The sequence below is a fragment of the Mustela lutreola genome, chromosome 1 (assembly GCF_030435805.1).
Source record: "Mustela lutreola isolate mMusLut2 chromosome 1, mMusLut2.pri, whole genome shotgun sequence".
NCBI classification, from domain to species: domain Eukaryota; kingdom Metazoa; phylum Chordata; class Mammalia; order Carnivora; family Mustelidae; genus Mustela; species Mustela lutreola.
Window position 1 is genome coordinate 206162890 of NC_081290.1, and position 13120 is coordinate 206176009.

The 13120-nt window shown below is 35.3% G+C and overlaps 1 protein-coding gene across 1 annotated transcript in view; it reads left to right on the plus strand.

The window, feature by feature from the left end:
- Positions 1-13120, plus strand: part of PGR (progesterone receptor) — a 101282-nt gene that overhangs the window by 33011 nt on the left and 55151 nt on the right. The gene's annotated exons all lie outside the window — the stretch shown is intronic.

Below are 13120 nucleotides of genomic sequence, written 5' to 3' on the forward strand. Positions count from 1 at the left end.
CTTTGGGATGCAGCAGAGGCAGTCCTAAGAGGAAGATACATAGCAATACAAGCCTCACTCAAAAAAACTAGAAAATCTCTAGGATTTTGATGGATTCCTGTTTCACACTGATGTCTTTCATCCATTTTGAGTTTATCTTTGTGTGTGGTGTTAAGAGAATGGTCAAGTTTCATTCTTCTGTATATAGCTGTCCAATTTTCCCAGCACCATTTATTGAAGAGACTTTTTTTTTCCATTGGATATTTGTTCTTGATTTGTCAAAGATTAGTTGACCATAGAGTTGAGGGTCCATTTCTGGAGACTCTTTTCTGTACAATTGGTCTATGTGTCTGCTTTTGTGCCAATACCATGCTCTCTTGGTAATCACAGCTTTGTAATAAAGCATGAAATCAGACAACGTCATGCCCCCAACTTTGATTTTCTTTTTCAACATTTTCTTGGTGATTTGGGGTCTCTTCTGGTTCCATACAAATTTTAGGGTTCTTTGTTCCAGCTCTTTGAAAAAATGCCTATGGTATTTTAGTAAGGTTGGCATTGAACATGTAGATTGCTCTGGACAGCACTGACATTTTCACAATGTTTATTCTTTTAATCCATGAGCATGGTATGTTTTTCCATCCTTTTGTGTCTTCCTCAATTTCTTTCATAAGTGTTCTGTAGTTTCTAGGGTATAGATACTTTACCTCTTTGGTTAGGTTTATTCCTAGGGATCTTGTGGTTTTTAGTGTTATTATAAATGGAACTGATTTCCTAATTTCTCTTTCAGTAGTTACATCATTAGTGTATAAGAAAGCAACTGATTTCTGTGCATTGATTTTATATCTTGCCACATTACTGAATTGCTGTATTCTAGTAATTTGGGAGTGCATTCTTTTGGGTCTTCCACATAAAATATCATGTCATCTGCAAAGAGAGAGTTTGACTCCTTCTTTCCAATTTGAATGACTTTATTTCTTTTTGTTGTCTGATTGCCGATGTTGAAAAGTAGTGGTGAGAGTGGGCATCCCTGTCGTGTTTCTGATCTTAAGGGATAATCTGGCTTTTCCCCATTGAGAATGATATTCACTGTGGGATTTTCATGGATTGATTTTATGAAATTGAGGAATGATCCCTCTCTCCCTGCAGTCTAAAGAGTTTTCATCAGGAATGAATGCTGTATTTTGTCAAATAATGATTCTACATCATTTGAGAGGATCATATGGTTCTGGTCTTTTTTTATTATTATTAATATGTTCTATCACATTGATTGATTCGCAAATGTTGAACCACCCTTGCATTCCAGGAATAAATCCCACCTGGTCATGATGCACACATCCTTTTAATGTACTGTTAGATCCTATTAGCTAGGACATTGTTGAGTATCTTGGCATCCAAATGTTTTAGAAAGATTTTCACCAGATTATAGACAATTGAGAAACACTTGGAGCTGTAGAGACAATACAGGAAGTCAAAACAGTAATTGAGGTCAGTAGTCATGAAGTCAAACAAATTGGTGATGTGGAAAGAAAAAGAAGGAGACAGACATGGAGGGCACCACCAAGGAGAAAAAGTAATTGCTTGGCATCCAGTTGGTTATGGGTAATGGGAGAAAAAAAAACAGCCATCGCTATAATATGTTGAGAAGGGATAACTAAAAGAATAGTAATGCCATTAAGAGATATAGAAAAGACAGGAAGAAGAGCTGGGTTGGGTAAAAATAATGAGTTCTATTCTGTACATGTTGAGTTTGAGAAAAAACAATTTGAAAAAACTGACATTCGAAAGAAAGAAAGCTGTGATCACCAAGACAGCATGGTATTGGCACAAAAACAGACATAAAAATCAATGGAATAGAAAAGAGTCTCCAGAAATGAACCCTCAACTCTGTGATTAACTAATCTTTGACAAATCAAGAAAGAATATCCAATGGAAGAAAGAAATCTCTTCAATTGGGAAAATTGGATAGCTATATGCAGAAGAATGAAACTAGACCATTCTCTTAACACCATACACAAAGATAGACTCAAAATGGATGAAAGACCTCTATGTGAGACAGGAATCCATCAAAGTCCTAGAAGAGAACAATGGCAATAACCTTTTCATCAGCCACGGCAACTTCTTTCAAGACATGTCTCCAAAGGCAAGAGAACAAAAGCAAAAATTACCTTTTGGGACTTCATCAAGATAAAAAAGCTTCCACACAACAAAGGAAACATTCAACAAAATGAAGAGGCAACCCACGGAATGAGAGAAGATATTTGCAAATGACATTTCAGAGAAAGGGCTGGTATCCAAGATCTATAAAGAACTTATCAAACTCAACACTCAAGAAACAAATAATCAAGTCAATAAATGGTAAGAAGACATGAACAAACACTTCTCCAATGAGGAAATACAAATAGCTAATAGACGCATGAAAAAATGTTCATCATCACTGGCCATCAGGGAAATTCAAATCGAAACCACATTGGAATACCACCTTACACAAGTTAGAATGTCAAAAAATAAGAAGGCAGGAAACAACAAATGTTGGAGAGGATGTGGTGGAAGGAGGACCCTCTTACACGGTTGGTGGGAATGAAAGTTGGTACAGCCACTTTGGAAAACAGTATGGAGATTCCTCAAGATATTAAAAATAAATCTACCCTATGGCCCAAGAATTACTGTAATGGGTATTTACCCCAAAGATACAGATGTAGTGAAAAGAAGGGGCACATGTACCCTAATGTTCATGGTAACACTGTCCACAATTATCAAACTGTGGAAGGAGCTGAGATACCCTTCCACAGATGAATGGATAAAAAAGATGTGGTTCATATATATACAATGAAATATTCCTCAGCCATCAAAAAGGATGAATACCTACCATTTGCATCAACATGGATGGAACTGAGGGGATTATGCTAGGTGAAATAAGTCAAGCAGAAAAAGACAATTACTACATGGTTTCACTCATATGCAGAACATAAGGAATAGCACAGAGGACATTAGGGGAAGGAAGGGAAAAGTGAAGGGAGGAATATCAGAGGGGAAGACAAAGCATGATAGACTATGGACTTTGGGAAAAAATCTAAGGATTTCAGAGGGGAGGGAGCTGGGAAGATGGGATAGCCCAGTGACAGGTATTAAGGAGGGCATATGTTGCAATGAACACTGAATGTTAACACACAAATAATAAATCATGGACTGTATGGTGACTAACATAAGATAAAAAAAAAAAAAAATTAAGAGGGGTGCCTGGGTGGTTCAGTGAACTAAGCTTCTGCCTTCGGCTCCAGTCATGATCTCAGGGTCCTGGGATTGAGCCCTGTATTGGGCCCTCTGTTCAGTGGGGAGCCTGCTTCCCCCACTCTCTCTGCTACCTGTGATCCTCTCTGTCAAATAAATAAATAAAATCTTTAAAAAAAATCAAGAAAGTTGCAAAAATAGTACAGTGAGTCCCTTGTACCCTTTACCTAGTTTCCATCAATGGTAAGAACATACAACTGTAGTACAACTTCAAAATCAACATATGGACAATGGAAGAAAATTACTAACTAGACCACAGACCTTATTCAGCTTCACCAGGTTTTATATGCATTTGTTTGTGGGTATGTATAGGTCTATGCATGAACTATTTTGAATTCACAGAGAGTTTTCCACTGTGCTTGGTTACTCATGATTTGTCAGATTTTAGTGAGTTAAAAGGTCAGATAACCTGTGCCTAAGTGATATGTCTATGTCTGAGTTCCTTGAGGATAAAAATGGAAGAGCAACAAGAGGAAAATGTGAAAGAGAAAAAGGTTACTTATTTAACCACTGTAACTACAAAGTTTGCCTGTGTTTGAAATATAGAATCTGGAGGCTGTGAAAAAAGAATTAGAAAATCTCAAACGTGCAAGCTAACCTTACATCTAAAGGGGCTGGAGAAAGAAAAGAAAAGAAAGACAAAGCCAGAAGAAGAGAAATAATAAAGATTAGAACAGAAATCAATGAAATAGAAACTGAAAGAACAATATAATCTGATCAATGAAACTAGAAGACACTTCTTTGAAAGAATTAGGAAGATTAATAAACTCCACCTGGACTTGTCAAAAAGAAAAGAGAAAGGACCCAAATTAATAAAATCATGAATGGAAGAGGAGAGATCACAACCAACACTGAAAAAATACAATTATAAGAACATATTGTGAGCAACTATACGACAATAAATAAGGCAATCTGGAAGAAATTGATGCATTCCTAAAAACATATAAACTACCAAAACTGAAAGAGGAAGAAATAGAAAACTTGAACATACCCATAAACAGCAAAGAAATTCCATCAGTAATCAACCACCCCCCAACCAAAAAAAGGAATATGGGCCAGATGGTCTCACAGTGGAATTCTACCAAATATTTAAAGACATTTAATACCTGTTCTTCTGAAGCCATTTCAAAAAATAGAAATGGAAGGAAAATTTCCAAACTAATTCTATGAGGGCAGCATTACCTTGATCTCAAAACCAAAGACCCCACTGAAAAAGGAGAATTATAGACCAATATCCCTGATGAACATGTATACTAAAATTCTCACCAGAAGAATACACACCAACAGTACATTAAAAGGATTATTCACCATGATCAAGTGGGATTTATTCTTGGGCTGCAAGGGAGTTTCAACATCCACAAATCAATCAAAGTGATAAATCACTTTAATAAAAGAAAGGACAAGAACCATATGATCCTCTCAATCAATGCAGAAAAAGCATTTGACAAAAGACAGCATCCTTTCTTGATTAAAACTCTCCACAGTATAGGGATAGAGGAAACATACCTCAATATCATAGACTCCATATATGAAAAGGCCACAGTGAATATCATTCACGACAGGGAAAAATAGTGCTTTTCCCCTATGGTCAGGACCATGAAAGTTTGTCCATTATCACCACTGTTGTTCAACATAGTACTAGAAGTCCTTGCATCAGCAATCAGACAACAAAATGAATGAAAAAGCACCTGTGTCAGCAAAAAACAAGTCAAACTGTCACTCTTCACAGATTAATGATAATGATGTGGAAAACCCAAGAGACTCCATCCCAAAATTGCTGGAACTTATGTAGAAGTACGGCAATGTGGCAGAATATAAAATCAATGCACCAAAATATGTTGCATTTATATACACTAACAGTGAGACAGAAGAAAGAGAAATTAAGGAGTCTATCCCATTTATAGTAACACCAAAACAATAAAATACCTAGGAACAAACCCAACCAAAGAGTTAAAGTATCTGTACTCTGAAAACTATAGAACACTCATGGAAGAAATTAAGGAAGACACAAAGAGATAGAAAAACATCTCATGCTCATGGATTAGAAGAAAAAAAAATCATATCTATGCTACCCAGAACAATCTACACATTCAGTGCAATCCCTATTAAAATACCACTGACATTTTTTATAGAGCTGGAATAAATACTCCTAAAATTTGTATGGAACCAGAAAAGACCCCAAATAGCCAAAGTAATGTTGAAAATGAAAACCAAAGATGGTGGTATCACCTTTCCTGACTTCAAGCTATATTACAAAGCTGTAATCATCAAGACAGTATGGTACTGGCACAGAAATAGATGCATAGATCAATGCAACAGAATAGATAGCCCAGAAACAGACCCTCAACTCTATGGTCAACTATTCTCTGGCAAAACAGGAAAGAATATCCAGTGAAAAAAGTCTCTTCAACAAACGCTGTTGGGAAAATTGGGCAACTAACTACCTGCAGAAGAATGGAACTCAACCATTCTCTTACACCATACACAAAGACAAACTCAAAATGGATGAAGGACCTCAATGTGAGAAAGAAATCCACCAAAATCCAAGAGAAGAACAGAGACAACAACCCCTTTGACCTTGCCCGCAGCAACTTTTTCCTAAATACATCTCCAAAAGCAAGAAAAACAAAAACAAAAATGAACTATTGGGACCTCACCAAGATAAATCTTACGCACAGCAAAAGAAACAGTCAGCAAAATTAAAAGGGAACCTATAGAATGGGAAGATGCAAATATCTTATCACATATAAGGCTATTATCCAAAATCTTTCTAGAACTCATCAAATTCAACATCCAACAAACAAGCAAACAAACAAACAAACAAAAATCCAGTCAAGAAATATGCAGAAGACATGAACAGACATTTCTCCAAAGAAAACTGACAAGTGGCCAACAGATAGATGACAAAATGCTCTACATCACTCAGCATCAGAGAAATATAAATCAAAACCATAATAAGATACCACCTCACACCAGTCAGAATATTCTCACTTATGTTTTAGGGTTTAGGAATATGACAAACTTCTACTTCTATACATATTTGCCTGATACTTGAGAGAAATTGGATTCTTGGGCAGGGGATGCAGGGCTCTAGTTCAGGATGAAGCTTAGAAGTATCCTTATATAAAAGATGTGAGGTACCATGCCATTCTCTGCCTTTGCTGCCTGCCAGTGTTATGTAACCCACAAGCAACCCCTTTCAGGAGCTCATGTCTGACGCCCAATGCCCATAACTGTTCTTCAGGAACATACTCTGTGCCTTCTTTGTTCTCAGCTGAAGACTATGTCTATTTAATCTTTAGGTACTTTGGAAAAATTAAATATCTATATAGTGTCTATTTTTTTTATAAGGATTACATGAAATAAGCCAGTTAAATTCCTAACATATTGACCCATAGTGTACTTAATATTTTTTCCTCCTGGGGCACCTTGGTGGCTCAGTGGGCTAAACATCCAACCTTTTTCTCTGCTCAGGTCTTGATCTCGTGATCATGACTTTAAGCACCCTGCATTGGGCTCCATGGTGGATGTGGAAACTACTTTTTAAAAAATTGTTTTCTTCTTTACCTCCTCCCCACCCACATTTTCCTTCACTTTAATAAGACAAAATCAAACAAACAAACAAAAATAACCTTGGATCTTATATGAAGATACTTTAAAACTTAATGCTTCATTATTGTCCAGCTACCTTTCACACTGTCAGTCTTTGTTCCCGTCTGTCTTTTTTCCAGTTTTACATAACAATCCCCAGACTGGCTAATGTGGAAAAGTAGTCCAAGCCTTAGTCTCATTCTGCTTGTGTCTTCAGAAGAATTTAACTTCTAGAAAACATTTATACAATTTCAAAGAGTAGTATAATGAATATCTATACACAACCATATGAAAGTAAACTGTAGGCATACTCTCTTACTTCTCAAAATTTCAGAGCATATCTCCTAAGGACAAGAACATTCTGCAAAATAACCCTGGTATCACATCAGAAAATTTAATAATGATACAGTAATATTATATAATATATACTCAGTATTGATATTTCCCCATTTGTTCCCAAAATGTCCTATATAGGTTGTTTTTTCATGAAAGCTCTATCAAGAACTATGTATTACCTTTGGTTAAGTCTTTTTCCACTCCTTTAATCTAAAAAGATCTTCCCACCTCTTTTTGTCTTTTAGGACATTGACACTTTTGAGGAGTCCAGAACAGCTGTTTTGTAGAAATTCCCACAATCTAAATTTGTCTCTTTTGTAGTTGTCGTTGTTTGTTTTTCTCCATACAATTAAATTCAGGTTAAACATTTTGGAAGGAGTCATGTGCAGGCCAGTAGTTCTCAAACACTCTGGTCTTATGACCCCTTTCCTATACATGCTTAAAAATTATTGAAAGCCCAAAGAATTTTTGTTTACGTGGATTATATCTCTCTGCATTTATCATATTGTAAATTTAAAATGGTAAGCTTTGGAAACTTTTTATTAAGTCATTTAAAAAATAGCAAAATCATTTGATGTTAATTTTCCAGACCAAAAACTTTAGTGAAAAGTGTGACATTGTTTTACATTTTTACAAGTCATTTTAATGTCTACTTTAATGGAATGCAGCTGTGTTTCATATCTGTGCCTACAGTCAGCCTGTTGCAATATGTTGTTTTGGTTGAAGCATATGAAGAAAATGTGGCATCACACAGATATGTGGTTGAAAAATAGAGGAGTATTTTAACTGTCTTTTCAGTCTTGACAAGTCAACATTTTCTTAGGGATTGCAAAAGGATGATTTTCTATTTCTTTTATTTCTTCCGATTTTATCAGCTGTAAGTCTTTTTTATAGTTCTTTCTCTCTTCCAAAAGGTAATTTAGTAATCTTAAAATACTGGAAGGCATAGTAGATGTTTATTTCCCCTTGATTATCAATTTTCAAAGTAATGAGTTTGTGCCTTAGCATCATCCTGTCATTTCCAGTGAGTATGATTTTTTTTTCTTTCTCTTCTTCTTTCCTTTCTTCCATATCATTATGTACTAATGGTTGCTTATGTAGTCAGTATGTTTTAATCACTTGAAATAAATTTTTTGATGTTTAAATTGTCTTTGGTCAGTGTGGCTTTGACACTGTTTCATTAACCCTCAGTAACATCAAAATAATTCACAACAAAGTATCACAGATTCAACTTGTACATTTTCTGCCACAGTCCTAGATCAACCATTCCTCCAAAGAGCTCTGGTTCCTTTCAGATGAAAATGATATTAGACAAAGCAATCTGGATCCCAGTGTTTATTGCTGCTGTGGTTGCATTTGCTTCTAGGCATTTTAAGTGGACCAACCTGAAAAACACATCTTTTTTAAGAAATGGGACAATCATGATTTACACCAGAGTTTCTCAACATTGGCACTGCTGACATTTGGGCCCATTAATTCTTTGTTTGGGGGATTTTCCTGTGCACTGTAGGAAGTTTAATAGCATCCCTGGCCTCAGTAGCATCTACTACTCAGTTGTATGAACCAAAATTGTCCTCAGATAATTCCAGAGCTCGTGTAGGGGAAGACAAAAATGTCTTGTTGAGAAGCACTGGTTTACAATTTTATTTATAACAACATTAAAATAATTGTTATGGTTTTTATCTATATGCTTATGTATTTGTATGTATGTTTTCACACACACATTTTCACAGTGCCAACAAAGCATGACCTCTAACAACAGCAGCTCTATGGGCTGCTTGTTCTATGGGCTTCTTGTTCCATCTTCTCTATGAAACTTTGGTCCATTTCCATAATCATTAATTTTAAAAAAAATTCTCACTTCAGTGATCAAAATGTACAGGCCGGCATGATAGTCAAAATTTCAAACTCTCACCTGATTTAGCATTTGTCCTTTGCTAGAGCTCAGTACTGCTGGGGGCCTGAAGCTACAGAGAACCAACAAGATCACCTTCTTCTTTGTTTACCATGCTCACATTTCTAAGATTCCTTAACAGCTGATTTTGACCTTTTCTATGTAGAGGCATAGGAAAGAGAAGGGTTAAAAGGAGAGGCACAGTTGTACTTGGCAGGCACATATATGACTGTCACTGGAGTTTTCTGTGTTTGGTAGATGATTATAGCTGGCCATTTCTCCAGCAAGATACTTGGTGAAATTCTTGGGCTATTTCACTGGAAAGCTCCAACTGTAATCCCATAATGTAGGTAATACCTCTCTTCTCTCTGGAAACATGTTACCTCTCCTCTCTTCTTACTTCTGTTCTGTTTCTGGACTTCAAATGGTTGGTCCTACATAAACTCCTCTCCCTCTGTTGGATCAGAGTATCCTCTAATCTGTTCTCTCAGGTGTAACTATTTTTAATAAGAAATTAAAAAGCTTTTTATTGGCATAAATAATTTTAGGAAAGTATTCAAAGAGAGGTATAAAGCTTAATGAATTATCATTGAATAAATGAAACTAGGATATCATCATCCAGGTCAAATGATTTGCAAATCATTAGCTTTCCAGAAGTCTTCTTGCACCACTTCCAGTCACTCCCTATAGGTAACTACCATCTAACTTTTAACATTATAGATGGTTTTAACTGTCTGGGGATTTTAATGCAATCATATAATATTTTATTTGTCTATTATTTTACATATTATATTTATGGATCCATCCATATTTTTGCATAGGCTATTTATTCTTATTGCTGTATAGTAATGCATTGAAAAAATGAAAAAAATTGTTTATGTATTATTCTTCAGATGATCATTGGAGTTTTCAGTTTGGGATTATTATAAACAGTGCTTCTATACATACTGTGGTACATCTCTCTCTCTCTCTCTCTCTTTTTTTTTTTTTTTTTTGCACATATGTATACCTGTCCTTACAGTTCAGTTTTGCATTTGGCTCTCCCTAAGAGTTTTACTGGTCCTAGACAACTATTTGTTTCTTGGCACAGGTTCATACATCACGTGGTAGAGAAAATCACTCTTTCAAAGGCCAAGATATTTGTATATTTTGTTTTTAGTCATGGGTGGCTCTTCTCCCCACCCAAAATTTGAGGGCAGATTCCTGGCTTCATCAGCATAGTTTGGGTAGTGTTCTCTAACCCAAAACAGCCTTTTGAGATTCTCCATTTTATGTAGGTTTCAGTTACTACACTCTTCTCCCAGTGGGGCTGTGGCCACAAATCCCAGACCCTTGTGGGTGTCAAACCCTAGTTCTTGGCTTCTAGGTCCTATATCTGATCTGAAACTTTTTATGACCACAGTCCATTCCCGTTTACCCACTCTTTTTTCTTTCTTAATTTCTGGCTTATTAAGATTGCCCCCCCTCCTTTTCTGTTCTAGATTGTAATTAAACAACATACTTTTGTTTTTCTTCAACATTTGTGTTTGTGGTGGAAGCAGTGCCTCCATAAGTATGGGCTCAGTTGCCTCAAGGCCTTACTTCATGAATCATACCATACCAACTTTCTTGTCTTTGTTCTTTATCTGTTAAACATATATATTCATTTATCTCACTATTTTACTACATGTTCCCTCACTTTATTACATGTTTTCCCCTCCTTTTTAAAGAAAGGCATAAAAATGTTGTGACCACTTATGCTTATGAGGCCACATAAATAATATAGAATTCTTATTTTAAAGGTAAATCTCTTTGTAGCTAATAAAGACTTCATTTCAAACAAAATGGAATTTTTGTCATGTATCTAAAATTTTATAAGTCATTAGGCACATAAAATGACCTACTCACATTTTAATAGTGCTTTTTTTCACAGAATATGATTCTCTTAATAATAGTAGAAATTGAAGTTATATTAATATATTAAATGCAGAGAGCAGTTGGAAATAATATATAAGTATAGCCAGCCATTCAGTAATCCCTTTTTTCAGATCATTAAAATTGGAGGGGGAGAAGAACTATGAGAGACTGTGGACTCAGAAGCAAACTGAGGGTTTTTGAGGGGGCAGGTTGGGAAAGCCTGGTGGTGGGTATTAAGGAGGATGTGCATTGCATGGAGCACTGAGTGTGGTGCATAAACAATGAATCTTGGAACACTGAAAAAATAAAATAAAAATTAAAAAATATAAATATTTCAGAAATAATAAGGACTTCTGTCTTTGCAAAGGTAGATGTTAAGAATAAGCTTGCTGGGGCACCTGCGTGGCTCAGTCATTAAGCATTTGCTTTTGACTCAGGTCATGATCCCAGGACCCTGGGTTTGACCCCATATCAGGCTCCTTGATCAATGGGAGTCCTGTTTCTCCCTCTCTCATTCCCCCTTCTTTTGTTCCCTCTCTTGCTCTCTCTCTTTCTGTGTCAAATAAATAAATTAAAAAATAAATAAAAATAAGCTTGTTATAAATGAACAAAGGAAAAAAGAGACAGACTCTTAAATATAAGGAACAAACTAGTGGTTACCAGAGGGAAGGTGGGTTGGGGGGATGGGTGAAAATGGATAAAGGGGATTAAGAGTACACTTACCATGATGAGCACTGAGTGACATATTGAAACATTGAACTACTATATTGTATGTTTGAAACTCATATAACACTATATGAATTATACTGGAATTTAAAAATTATAATGAACAATAAAAGTATAAAAAATAAGCTTGTTAAAGATACTAACTCATGATCTATTAATGTAAAAAGGCAAGAATTTTCTTGAAATAACAGGCATTCTGTATACAAACATTGAAAGGTGCTAAAAATCTGGAGCAACAGATTTTTTTAAAAGTTAGTATATATGATAATAAGTAAAAGATTACTATAGAGTTTATATTGTTGAGTACAACCATAGTTATGGCTTTAAGTGAAAAAATAAATATAATTAAGTACACATATATTCAACAAATATTTATTGGACTCTTAATTTACATAAGAGTTACAAAAGACCTAGTTTTTAACTTCACAAAACCTAAGGAAGTCAAGCAGTATTTACAATACATACATACTGAATATTTAGTTGTTTACACAGAGGAAATGTCTAGGTCTTTCTGCAGTCAGTTAAGACCAGATTTGAAAGATAACCAAGAGTTTGCCAAGCAGATAAATTTAGAAAAAGGAGGAGAGTCATAAAGACATGAGAGATTTGGGAGAAATATAAGGATGTTGGCACAGCTAGAACATAAAATGAAAGAGAATATGTAATTTAAAAGAAAAGATGTAATAGTAATCACCCCTTGCTTTTCCTACCCTAATCTATAAACAATATTTTCCAAGGGGAAAGAGGAAAATGTAGTGCTCTATTACACACCTTTGGCAATATTGCATCAGGTTTCAAAAAGGGCAGATGACATATCCTTTCCCCTGCTTGATTAAGCAAATGTTTAAGGTACTTCTGTGTTCCTTTACCATAAACTTTGGCCAGAAGAGTATATCTGATTTTATTGTTGACTACTATAAAATATTAAAGGAAATTTGACAATCTTCTAAAATCACTTTTCATACTTAAGAAGTATAAGCTAGAGGCGCCTGGGTGGCTCAATGGGTTAAAGCCTCTGCTTTCAGCTCAGGTCATGATTCCAGGATCCTGGGATGGAGCCCCATATCAGGCTCTCTGCTCAGCAGGGAGCCTGCTTCCTCCTCTCTTTCTGCCTGCCTACTTGTGATCTCTGTCTGTCAAATAAATAAATAAAATCTTTAAAAAAAAAAAAGAAGTATAAGCTAAAGATGTTAAAAACTCAGTCTGTGTTACAAGACTTTATTCAAAAATAAAGCATGCAAAAAAGTAAATTTTCCAGTTAATTAAGGTTTATGTGTTTAAGCTGAGATTTTTTTTGTTCAACCCAAATAAATTAGATTGTCCATCTTTATTAAATGGAACATATTTGTGGTTTAATATCATCATGGTTAAATATTAAATTCATTTTCCAGACCTTTTGAAAATCTGTTA